General features: G+C 45.0%; 1 protein-coding gene across 8 annotated transcripts in view; it reads left to right on the top strand.

Moving 5' to 3' along the window:
• Positions 1-1,665: 1,665 nt before the first annotated feature.
• Positions 1,666-13,040, top strand: part of Btbd9 (BTB (POZ) domain containing 9) — a 367,098-nt gene continuing 355,723 nt past the window's right edge. For 4 of the 8 annotated variants that reach the window (XM_006524094.4, XM_011246395.3, XM_006524095.4 and 1 more), the window contains exon 1: positions 1,666-8,141. The gene's annotated coding sequence lies outside the window, so the exon portion shown is untranslated. Of the gene's footprint in view, positions 8,300-12,083; positions 12,495-13,040 lie in introns of those variants that run through there. The other 4 variants (NM_172618.2, NM_027060.1, XM_030249695.1 and 1 more) reach the window with 3 other exon arrangements.

Raw genomic sequence — 13,040 nt, 5'->3', positions numbered from 1 at the left:
CATTTCAACTGTAGTTAGATACTGGCAGATTATTTTCCAACGAAGCCATTGGAATTCACATTTGATTGAATATCCCTGAAGACAAGTGAGATAGAGTGCTTCTCTTCTTCATACTCTTTGGCAATCTATTTTATGCAAAGCACACTTGGTTCCATTGTTGATTTTCTTCTTTTGGAACATTTGCCTTAGCACTTTTTTTTTTCCCCTGTTAAAGGTTTTAGAAAAATCTCCTTTTCTTCAGCAAGTTCTTAATTTCACTCTATGAAATTTGGACATAACCTTTTGGACATTTTCCATTCACTTCTAAATACAACCCTACATTGATCTTCCTCAGGGTTGCAAATGTATGTCCTACATTAGGGCTATCTGTACATGTTTGTCAAACAACAAAAGGAGACTTTCTCAGAATGCTTCAAAGACAATGTCTGGTGATGGGCATCCATGAGTCCAAGCCTGTAGTGGGTTGGCCTAAAGCTGTTTGTATTCTAATGCTAATTTGAGGCCCCCAAGATTGGTTGCCCCAAAGATGAGTCAGCAAGTAAGACACCTAGAGACCCTGACCCCAGTTAATTGTGATTGTTAAATAAAAATGCTGACAGCTAATAGCTGGGCAGGAGAGACAGAGGTGGGGTTGAGGTTTCAAAGACTTAGGAAGCTGAGGAGGGAGAAGAACGTGCAGGAGAGGAGAAAGAAACCACCATGGGTTAGCTGAGCCATAAGAATGTGGCATGAGGGCTGCCTAATTGGAGTTTAGAGAAGTCCAGATGGAACATAGAAAATATTAATAACTTGGGGTTATTGATAGGAAAGTAGATTCTAACAGCATGGAGGGTAGGCAGCTGTCCAGCTATTGTGTTGCATAAAGCTTATTAAAAATATGAAGGCAGTGGGTGATTTTTATCCAGGAACTCAATAACCTCAGGGATTTTAATATTTTCTACTAAACAAGCCATTCATTTGTACATCAGCCACTCTGCCTTACCTGCCCGATTCTCATATGATTTCTAGACTGACACAATCCAACAGAACGTTCTGCAACAACCCAAACATTCCATGTGTGCACATTCTAATACAGTAGCTGGTGAGATCTTCAAATACAGCTAGAGACTGAGAATGTTTACACTCCAGACCCTGAAGCTGGAACCCTCATCTTTATCCCCGCACCTCCTATGTCTAGCTCAAAGTGACCTGCAAATGAAAAGTGGCAATAGGAAAGCTGAGCCAGTCGCTGATTTTGTAAGGTTCTTGCTATATACATAAAATTATGGTAGGCTACAATTTTTGCCTCTCATTTATAAGCTGCTTCAGTAACCTAATGATAATTTCAGGATTAAACCATTAAACCAGTGAGATAACTGCTCTCCGAGGACAGTGCCTAAGAATAGCCATCATGTCCAACCAGCCTTACCAAAGATTAAAGATATGTTAAGACAACAATGAAGCCAGGCAGCAGTGGTCACACCTTTGATCCCAGTGCTCAGGAGGCAGAGAAGAGGCAGGCAGATTTCTGAGTTTGAGGCCAACCTGGTCTACAGAATGAGTTCCAGGATAGCTAGGGTTACACAGAGAAACCCTGACTCAAAAAACCAAACTAAACCAAAAAAACACAAAAAAAAAGATTTAAAAATCTTTCATCTATTTTTTTTTGTTACAATACACAGGTGGAAACATTTACTACAGAACATAATCAGATTATATTTTAAAAAGATTTATTATTTGTAAGTACACTGTAGTTGTCTTCAGACACTCCAGAAGAGGGCGACAGATCTCATTGAGGATGGTTGTAAGCCACCATGTGGTTGCTGGGATTTGAACCCATGACCTTCGGAAGAGCAGTCAGTAATCTTAGCCGCTGAGCCATCTCTCCAGCCCCATAATCAGATTATTAATCTGTGAGGTAGAATGGAGTTATAAGACTATGGTATATAAATATTCTCTGAAATTCAAGATTACTGGAAGAGAGCATTGAGAGAGATGAGAGCAACTGAGTGGCTTGGGGAACTTGAGACTTTCCATCTCTTTCAGAAGGAAAGGCAAAAAACAGTGGCATCCTGTAGCTAAGCTACCATTGAAACTTCTCTGCAGGTAACTCAGGCCTCTTGCTCTTACTAGACCCTGGAGAAGTCATTAGACACACAGGGCCTTCCCAGCCTGAAGTGAGGGCATAGGCTACATTGTGTGTGCATTAGATAGCCATGAGGGCACAGGGCTACACTGTATGCATTAGATAGCCATCCTAAGTAAATTCACCATTGCTTTCCTCCATACAACTTGAGTGGACTGCTCCAAGTACAGAGACAAACTTTTATACATGAATCTGAACGAGCAAAACCCAAATGTTTTCCTCCCAATTTGGACCAGGGAGGAAACCAGAATGCAGATATACAGGCTCCCACTTCATCCCTGGGCACTCAATCTTAGTCTTTTTTTTTTTTTTTAATCTTTTTTTTTTTTTGTGTGTGTGTGGTCCTGGGGATTGAACCCAGGGTCTCTAATTAGCCAAAGCAAATCCTCTACCACAGAGCACCATTCTTGGCCAGACACACAGATCTGATTTAGAGTTTCAGGGCAGCTAAGATGAAAAGGGAACCACTGGGCCACACAGTTTCCTCATCCACGAAACAACGCCAGCTACTTAAGTCACTTCACGATGATGCTTAGCTTTGGAAGAGATTTGTCCTGTGGAAGATTTCATGTAGGGAATGCAAAGCCATCAAGTGCAGCATAAGTCATACAGGAAAGACACTCATAGGTTTCTGGGAAGCTGTTCCTTCTGCGGAGGCACGATGCTTGACACGTTGGTGCAACACTCGTGGAAGGTAGGTGGGGGAAGGTTGGCAAGTGTGGGCTCAGGGCAATATGGGCGAGCATGTTTTCCGTGGGACCAGCTAGCATTGTGTGCCTGGCTAGACAGGTACACACTGTTCAGAATTCAGTAATATTTTGGCAGACTGGTGGGGGTTGGCAGCTTTTTGTGAAGTGAGTCACCCCATGTGACCATTCCTGTCTCTATAGTGGTAGCTGTGGAGGGTGGCACACAGGCAATCTAGGAATTTTCATAAAACCAGCTTTCCAAAGATAAGAAAAAGTGTTCAAGATCATCAAGTTTGATCCAGCAGAGCAGAATGTCTGTAAAAGTACACATTATTTTTCCTTTTCTTTAAAGTTCACATTAGTTGTCAATACTTAGAGAATGATAGATTTTAAGCCTGATGATGCTGGGTGCTTCTATTATAGCACATGGCAGAAATCTGCTAAATGGGGTACAGAACATTATCCATCTGCCTGAGCTATTTAAGCACTGAAATGCTCTGTTGGAGAATGATGAAAGATTTGGATTACATTTTTTTCCAGAAAGTATTAGTGAACAAATTAGCACATTAGTATGTGTGTATGTGTGTGTGTGTGTCTCCATGTGGGTATGTGTGTAAAGAAGTTCTGTGTGCAGAAGAGGGCGTGGGATCCCCCAGAGCCAGTGTTTCAGGCAGTGAGTTGCTCCATGAGCATTGGGAAGCAAACTCAGATCCTCTGCAAAAGCTGATCCATCGCTCCTGCTGCCTTGCTCACTCCAGACTATAAGGAAATCTGAACAGGCTTTTATGGGATGTATGGCTATTTGCAAAGTGACTGATTATCTAGAAGTATTGCATGAAAAGTATATCCCTCAGTAAAGAAATGAGCCTTAGGCAGGGCATGATGGCACAATTCCTTTAATCTCAGAACCCAGAAGGCAGGCAGATCTCTGGGAGTTCAAGGACAGCCAGGGCTACATAGTGAGGCCCTGCCTCACAAACGAAACAAACAGGAGACTAGCCTGGTATTAGTTACTGGATTTAAGCCAATTAAACTTAAAAACATGTACTTGTAGTTTTGCAATTACATGTATTCTTACTGACAAGGCCAACTACAAATATTAAACTCCATCATAACAAAATATCAGCATATAGGAAAGCAGACTTTCTTTTTTCTAAGGCATGAGGAGTATGTGTCTAAAGAACCCATGTTATATATTTTACACACACACACACAAGACCACAACTTGGCTCTTTTATGTTAACTTGAAATGCTTTCTGGTCTATCTGGACTTCCCAAGTCATCAAACTTGGAACCAGTTCTTACCCAGAATCTGTGGGAAATAAAAGTTACAAATATTTAAAAAATTCTGTGTGTATATGTCCATGTTTGTGCCACAGCTCATGTTTGGAGGTCAGAAGAAAACTTAATTTTTTAAAGATTTATTATTTCATGTATAGGAGTACACTGTAGCTGTCTTCAGACACACCAGAAGAGGACATCAGATGCCATTGCAGATGGTTGTGAGCCACCATGTGGTTGCTGGGAATTGAATTGAACTCAGGACCTCTGGAAGAGCAGTCAGTGTTTGTTTGTTTGTTTTGTTTTTGAGTTTTTCGAGACAGGGTTTCTCTGTATAGCTCTGGCTGTCCTGGAACTCACTCTGTAGACCAGGCTGGCCTGGAACTCAGAGATCCGCCTGCCTCTGCCTCCCGAGTGCTGGGATCTAAGGCGTGCGCCACCATGCCCGGCCAGTCAGTGTTCTTAATCACTGAGCCATCTCTCCAGCCCCCCAGAGGACAACTTCTGAAACCCTATTTTTTGTGTGCTATATGCATGTTCTCAACACCATGTGGGTTCCCTGGGACAGAACTCAGCTCATCAGGCTAAAGAGCAAGTGCTTATATCTCCTGAGCCATATGGCTGGCCCCATGACATTCTTTTTAAAAATGAGGAGCATCATTCGGAGGTAGTGGAGCCTTCACGATGTGAGGCCTAGTGGGTGCACCTTAAGTCATTAAAAAGTGAGTCCTTGAAGGGGCTTGTAGGATCCTGCCTTTTTTGTTTTCATTTGGCTTCCTGGTCATGAGGTAAGTGATTTTGCTCCTACGTGCACTCTGTCACTTCACAGGCCTAAAACAAAGGAGCCAGCCGTTACCACACTGAAACCTCTAGTACCATGAGCTGGAACAAACATGGTTGTCTTAGATGTTTTTTGTTAAGATGTTGATGGGAGACTAGCAGACCAATGCAGAGAGACATGCACACCAATCCACTCAGTTCCAAACGCCAAGTGAAAACATTTCTTCAGGGCTTTAGGGTGGGGACATGAAGAGGGAAGGAAGCATGGTTATACAATTCAGTTATATAACTCACATCACAGACACAGTGGTTATCATGGGTGGTTAACAGACTTGTAACTTCCAATTCGGAAAGAATTCTCTGGTGTTCATGTAAAGAGTGGAGTGGGATCATACACAGAAGCCCTGTAACACAAACATTGCTGTGTTCTGTAAGCCATGTTTTCTAGCACCCCTCCCAGTGATCCGGGAGTACATGGTATGAATGGGTACAGTTCCAGGATTGTAGTATTGGGAACTTGGCTCTCTTACTAATTTTGTGATCTTGAGTAATTATGTAAGCTTTCTGTGATGTAGCTTTTTTATTTATATGCATTATAATTAGTACTTATAATGTAATATGTACCTGAAAGGCCATTACAAGACCTATATGAGCTAGTAATGCCTACACCATATTGAAACACAGGCAGCACAGGTATAGGAACCGTGTACCTGGCATGTGGTAATCAGCATTACTGAGTAAATGATGTAATGCATGGATAGTATATTAACAGTATGGAGAAAGAGCATTTACATCAATTCAGTACTTCTAAGTTCCTAGGAAGGTACTGCCTGTCCTGGCTCTAAACCTTGGTCTATTAGCTGTTTTACCCTTATACTGAGTGATAGTCATAATTGTCTGGACAGAGCTCGGCACATTTTATATTAGTTCTCAAGTGTTTGGTGAAATTAGTTGGATTTGTTAATGGTTGCTGTTATCAGCAGCTGAATCTAACCTAGAAGTGGAGGTTAGGTTTTTGGTTTTTTCTTCTTTGATTGATCTCATCCATGCCTAGGCTTAATGTCCTTCAAACCTCAGCTTCTCTCATCAGTCACGGACCTGGGTAATTTGATATTTTCCTCTAAACCTGGAGGACCCCTCCATCAGACCGTAGTCACAGTGCTCAGTCTGTGAGGCAGCTTGATCAATGGTCCTCTCTTTTCCTAGATAAACCGGGAAGCCAGGAATACACGGGGAAGCTGTTGTCTTTATTCTCAGCTGTACTAGTTTCTTACAGCTGTTGTGACAAGTTAGTAGAAACTGTGTGGCTTATACCAATTCTTGTTACACTTCTAGAGATCAAGCCCTAGATTCAAGAACCCAGTCGCTTGCCCTTTCTAGCTTCTATAGGCTGCCTGTAGTCCTTTGTTCCGTTTTTAAGGCTGACTGGCAGTAGCTTCAAAGCAGTCTCCCCTGCTTCTCTCATAAGCTTTTTTTCTGACTCTGTTGCTCTTGTCCCTAGCCCAGCGGGGCAGCATCAGAGCAATCTCTTCATAACTTTTACTGAACCAGGTCTGCAACTTCCTTCTGTCACTTTCCAGAACAGATCAGCAGATTATGGTGATGGGGGCATGGGTCTTGGTGGGAAACATTATTCTATAAAACACAACAAAGCTGGAATTGGGTATCACCTGTGGGCAGTTTCCTAATGTTAAACTCTAGGGTTTGCTCTGTTTCTTCAAAGATCTCCCACTTCAGTTTGCCCCCCCCCCCTTTTTATTTTTTTGGTTTTTCTGAGACAGGGTTTCTCTGTATAGCTCTGGCTGTCCTGGAACTCACTCTGTAGACCAGGCTGGCCTCAAACTCAGAAATCCACCTGCCTCTGCCTCCAGAGTGCTGGGATTAAAGGCATGCGCCACCACCGCCCGGCTCCCTTTGTTTTTTTAAATGTACCAATCCCGAAGTCAATTCTCCAAGGACAAATAAATTGGGGACACGTGTATCGGAAAGTAGATGTATTAAATTGATGGATATCGTTCCACATGGAAGATGAGAGCGGAGAATGTTTCCCCAACCAACGTATCCACATTCCATCGTTCTACCATGTCATCCGTAAGGAATGTCACTACCATTTAGTAACTGACACACAAAGGCAGCTTTCTTTCCGTCTTGCTAAATGTTACTCCCACCTGTCTCAGCAACCACGCTAGAAACCTGGCCTACCTATTCATTCCCCCGCTCAGAGCTGGCCTCCGCGTTTCCATCCCCACCGCCAGAGTCTAGGTTGTGGCTCTGATCCTTCACTGGCCCAGCCCTAACCCTTGCTGTGTCTGTTCATTTTCACTGCCCATTTAAGTCGTCTTTGCTTGGAATTAAGTCTTCCATCTTCAAACCCACACACCCAGGTAAGTAACTTTCAAGAGTGACGACTCTCCAGTTTCGGCCAGGAAAGACCTACAACCCAATTTCTACGGCTTCAAAGTTCACAGTGCCTGCTTCTTATGTGAAAGATGGAGTCTAATGGGCTTTATACGTTACACTTGGTAGTCCTGGAGTGTCGAGGACTTATGTCCGGGCTTTCTGTCAGGGTCTTGAAATAAGGAGTTCGAATGAGATCAGTTCGCCCGCAGCCTCGCATGCATTATTTCGTCCTAAGTTGACACCTTTCTAGCGCAGGCAAGTCGGGTATCCGTCTTCCCACTGACAGAAGGAGGAAACTGAGTCGTGGTATTTCAGGCCTGGCCTCGTAGCACCTTCATGCTGGTAATGCCTCTCTTGGCCCATTCTCCTCGTCCAACTTCTCGCACGTAGCTGACTGTCCATCAGGCAAGCGACTAAGTGCAGAAAGACGAGGCTTTCTCCAACCGGCGCTCCGGCTCGTCCCCTTACGCAGTGACGCGACCGATGACGCTATTCAGTGACGTGTGATGACGTGCCTCACCCTGAGCCAGGTGTCGGCAGGGCGGCCACACCCTCAGGGCCCAGTACTGGAGGGGCAGTGGCTCCGACCTGGGGAAACACGCCGCAAGACCCCCGCCTGAGGCGACCTGGGGCCCTGGCGTCCTGGGTTCTACTGGCCCACGGTTGAGCCGTTGCTAAGTGACGCCAGCGCGCAGAGCGCGTGCGCGGCCACGGCGGTGTGCGTGAAAGCGGGCGCGCGCCGCGACGGCGGCGGCGAGGAAGGCGGCGACGGCGGCGGTCGAGGGGGCGGTGGCCACGAGGCGGGGTCGCTGCTGGCGGAAGAGACGTGTGTGGCGGCTTCTAGGTCGCTGAGGGACATCGTCGGGGTGAGTCGCCCGGACCGCTCGTGAGAGTTGGGGCCTGGCCGCACCTGCTGCGCGGGCCCGGGGCGCGGGGACGCGCTCCCCCTCCCCGCCGGACCCGCGCGCGCCGCTCCACGCCCCTCGGCCGCTGGTTCCGGGGGCGGGGACGGGGGCTGAGGAGGGTCAGTTCCCGGGCCTGGCGCTCTGGGGTGGGGGTGGGGGGGGGTGAGAGGGGGGCGCTGGAGAGAGGGGTGCCGAGGGACAAGTGACTGGACTCCAGTGCGACGCTGCCGGTTTCCTTTTAGGAATTTGAAGCGGGAGAAGCCCGCGTTCCTCAGCAGCCGCGCGTCCACACTGAGACGCCGACTGTGCAAACCTGACAAACGCGGAAATGGGGACCCTCGGGGTTCGCAAAGTTTTGGGGTAAACCGCGAAGAGATCCGTCAGCTCTACCCTGGCGGGTCTGGGAGTAGGAGCGGGTTGTTAGAGAGATCGTTAGAATCTGTGCCTGCGTGAGCGTCGGGCACACCCACGACCCGGGGAAGGCGACTTGTCAGTGAAGATGCTGGTTGACTAACCTGTTGCCTGGACCTTCCAGCCTCACGTGCATGCCCACGTGCTTCTCTGAACATTATTATTATTATTATTATTATATCCTGTGTTGATCCACATTTTTGAAGCCAAGGGACCATATCCATCCAGTATTGTTACTTCCTCATAGACTCAAATCTGCCCTTGTATCTATTTCCCAGAACCGTGCTGTGCTTTGGCCATTTCAAGGGTCTTGCAGGTAGAGCAGCCCTGCCTTTTGTGTGTGTTCTTCCCAGAAGCAGTGCGGGCTGTTATTTATCTGGTGGAAATGTAGATTGTGTTTCACGCGTGGGCTGGCATGGTGAGACTGGAGTTAAATGATGCAACTGGCCATCAGCCAGTATACAGGATTCTGTTGGGTCCGTTGTATGTGGTGGTTTTTTAAGGAGGAATAATGGAGACAAATGGAAGAAATAATCTTTCCCGTTATGAGTTAAAGGCAGTGCCAAGTGAGAGTGACAAGATAGGGAGCACTGACATTTGATCATGCCTAAAAACTGAGGGACATAACTTTAGAGTTTCCACCCAGAGTCTAAAATCAGGAGATTCAGTTTTATAACGGAGTCTCTGTAAGGTATGGTCTCTGAAGTTCTCACGTCTTGGAATCAGTAAAGCTTGCTTTGAAAAACCACTCAGGAGCCACTGTTCTATTACGAGCTTTTGTGAGTGAGTTACTTATTTCCCCTTTTGCTTGTGCCTCCTAGAAAACTGCCCGCTCCCGGGTAGATAGCTATGCGGTTGATGCGGCCTCATACCCCGTGGACAGTACAAGGGGAACATTTAGTTTTATCCTTCACATAGTTAATGCAACTGCCTCCCTCTTTCCCGAGTTGTGCCTCTTAGTGAGAGGGTTATGGGGTCACAAGTGAGGTCCCTGACCAGCCTGTTTTCTTTTAAGAATGAGCTGTCTAGTCAGAAAAAGAAATCATGTATATGTCAAAGAATCCCAGAAGGAAGTGAGGTAGTAGGATTAGGTGGGGCTATAGTATAGGAGAAGTTTACACAGGAGGAGGTCAGATACAGGGCTGGCCTTTAAACAGAGAGTAAAATTGGAATTAGGAAAGAGATAAATCCTGTGGTGAAAAGTTAGTGCTAATTTGGTCATTGGATGGCGGAAGGATATTTTGAGGAGGCTTGTGTGACTGGAGCAGAGAAAGGTTCCTTGTACAGAAATAGTGGGGAGAGAGGCTTTACAGGGTGGCTGTAAAAGTGTTACAGACATCCCATTAATTTTAGTGTAGACTCCGTCCTGGTTAGTTTTTTGTCAACTTGACAAAAACTAGAATCACTGGGGAAAAGGACCGTCCGTCTGCTGAGGAAGTGCTTCCGTCAGGTTGGCCTGCACAGGATGGGTGTGTGGTGTGAGGGCATTTTCTTAATTGATAATTGATACAGGAGGTCCCACCCACTGCCCTGCAGATCTGGCTAGGCCTTGGCAGGCTGTCCTGGGTTGTAGGAGACAGGCAAGCCAGGAAACGGCATCTGGCTCCTGCCTCCAGGTTCCGGCCTTTGCTTTTCTTGATGATGGACAGTTGGCCTGTAATCAAAATAACCCCTCTCCTAAGCTGGTTTTGATCAGGGTTTTATCACAGCAACAGCAAATCAACTGGAACAGAGTATGTCTGTAGGGTGGGATCAAAATAAAATCTTAGACAAGAATAAGTTACAAGTGTTACTCTTTTAAAACATCTGTTTCTCCTCTTCCTCCCCCTCCTCTTCTTCCTTCTCCTGCTTCTTCTTCTTTTTGTTTTGTTTTTGTTTTTTTTTTTTTTGACAGGGTTTCTCTATGTCATGGTTTTTCTGGCTGTCCTGGAACTCAGAAATCTGCCTGTTTCTGCCTCCCAAGTGCTGGGATTAAAGGCGTGTGCCACCACTGCCTGACTCTTCTTTTTTTAAAAAAAATTGGTTATTTTAATCTATTTGATTTTTTTTTTTTTTGAGACAGGGTTTCTCTGTGTAGCCCTGGCTGTCCTGGAACTCACTTTGTAGACCAGGCTGGCCTCGAACTCAGAAATCCACCTGCCCATGCCTCCTGAGTGCTGGGACTAAAGGCGTGCGCCACCACGCCCGGCCAATCTATTTGATTCTTGAGATAGGGTTTTACATATATCCTTGGCTGGCCTAGAACTTATTTTGCAGAGTATTCTCCTTACTCTGCTTCTTGAGTACTGGAATTACAGGTGCTAGCTATCAAGCCCTGCCTAAAAATAAATGTTATTTTTACTTAAAGGATATCTGGCTGAGCTAGGATAAAATTTCTGTATCCTTTGATTTCATTTAGTAATTGGAATAAATGTTTCATTCCTGTGCAGTTATCCTGGGCTGTCAGTATTGCATGCCTTCAGCCACTAAAATCTACCTAATCGTCATCTGATGATATTCAGTGATATTCATGATACAGTTTCCATCATGATTATCTCTCACAATGCCCTGCCAAACAATAACTTCCGACCCTGTGACAAAGGTACAAATATGTTAGCTAGAAAGGGAGTCTATCTGAAGAAAGGTACTAATAGACACTGACAAAAGGATCTGACAGTAATTAGACTCTGCTGGAGAATATTAACTCATCTATAATGTTCTTCGTTATTAGAAAATTCTTGAGCTCTTTGTAGTGACACATTCTTGTAATCTCAGCTCTTGGAAGGGAAAAAAAGCGAGGCGCTCAGAGACTCAGCATCATCTTCTGCAGCAGTAAATTGAAGCTAGCCAGGACCATGTGAGATTCTGTCTCACCCTTGTCTCTACCCCCACCCCAAAAGACAAAATTCTGTGGAATGGTTTGCAAGCCAGAGGTTGAATTGCTGAGATGTGTAGAGTTACTTGGCAAGTGCTATATTATTTAACATCTCAGCAAATATTTATGAGGTGTTAGCTGTGACAAGATACTCATTCCATCAGGAGGACATAGATGAGTGGGTGCTGTAATACTTTTGACATGTAAGTGTCGATCAGAGGTGGGAAACCACCAGCTGTCATATGTTTTGATAAGTTAATTACTTTAAGAATTAATAAATTACTAGAGGAATTGATCACACTTGAAAAACATTGATGGCAAATGATTAGAAGAGAAGAGGATAGACCTTATTCCCACAGATTAAGTAGGTTTCTGTTGTATGTAAAGAGCAAGGCAACTTTCTAGGTAGACAGTCTTTGCTGAACATTAAAATTGAATGGTTCTTTTGGAAATGTCCTGAGTTGTTTCTTACCAGCTTAATGTGTGGCAGTAGAGATGGGATAGATATATTAGAGAGCCAAATTATGACCAGATCTAGGGGGTCTTCCATTCTATTCTTCTATTTATTTATTTTATTTTTAGACAGGGTCTCTATAGCCCTAGTTGTCCTGGGACTCATTATGTAGACCAGACTGGCCTTGAACTGACTGCCTCTGCGTAGAGCACTGGGATTAAAGGGGGTGCCACCACATCTTGCCCACTGTATTCTAAAATGTCTAGGTCCACTGTTCATTTACTTGGCAATGGAAAACCAAGGAAAGTAGGCTGAGCACATCATCAGGAAGCAACCAGGGAGACAGGGACTTGCTGGTGTCTCAGAGAGGAAAGTAGGATGGATAGAGGTCAGAAACATTGTAGTTGCTAAAAGTTGACAACTGTAAGTATGTAGAGGGAAGGGGGATACGTTAAAGATGATGACCTACTGTGAGTAGGTGAGTGATTATGATGCCATTGATTAGAAAATAGAGGAGGGTGGGCTACAGTGCACAGAGGCTGAGTGCTGGCAGTCTTATGGAGTATATGCGGAGTTTCAGTAGACAGATTTCTAGGTAAGTAGGTCGGAATTCTATAGATTTGGCGAGAAGACCAGGAACAATCTAGTGTAAATCACTAACTGCAGGACCCTTGGAGGTAAGAGGATACAAGTCCTTGTGGTACTGCTGTGCCATTTATTGGCCAAGTGCCCTTGTCTCAAATTAGTGTCTTTTATCCTTGGCTTTTTGTTGGAATTAAAGCACTCTTGTGAAGATGGAGTTAACGCACTGTGTACTTGGTGATAGCAGAATGTGCCTGGCACACAAACGTTGAACAGTAATAGCAATAGACATACATAGAAGTAGATGGTCTGACTATATAAAATCAGAGGCTGGGAGTTAGGACAAAGTGGGACTTGGGAAAGCAGGTGAGTGAATCATCGTTTGACTCAGACCGGCTCTCAATCTGCTTTCTGTTTCCCTGAAAAAATACTAGAAACTAAAGAGTTTATAAACAACAGAAATTTGTTTCCTCCGAGTTCTAGAAGTTGAGATGTCCAAGGTCAGATGTTGGCCTGTGGTAAGGGGTGGTGTCTGTCTATCCCTTTCTCCTTGTGTGGG

The sequence above is a fragment of the Mus musculus genome, chromosome 17 (genome assembly GCF_000001635.26).
Source record: "Mus musculus strain C57BL/6J chromosome 17, GRCm38.p6 C57BL/6J".
Taxonomy (NCBI): domain Eukaryota; kingdom Metazoa; phylum Chordata; class Mammalia; order Rodentia; family Muridae; genus Mus; species Mus musculus.
This window is presented reverse-complemented; position numbering and strand designations above follow the sequence as displayed.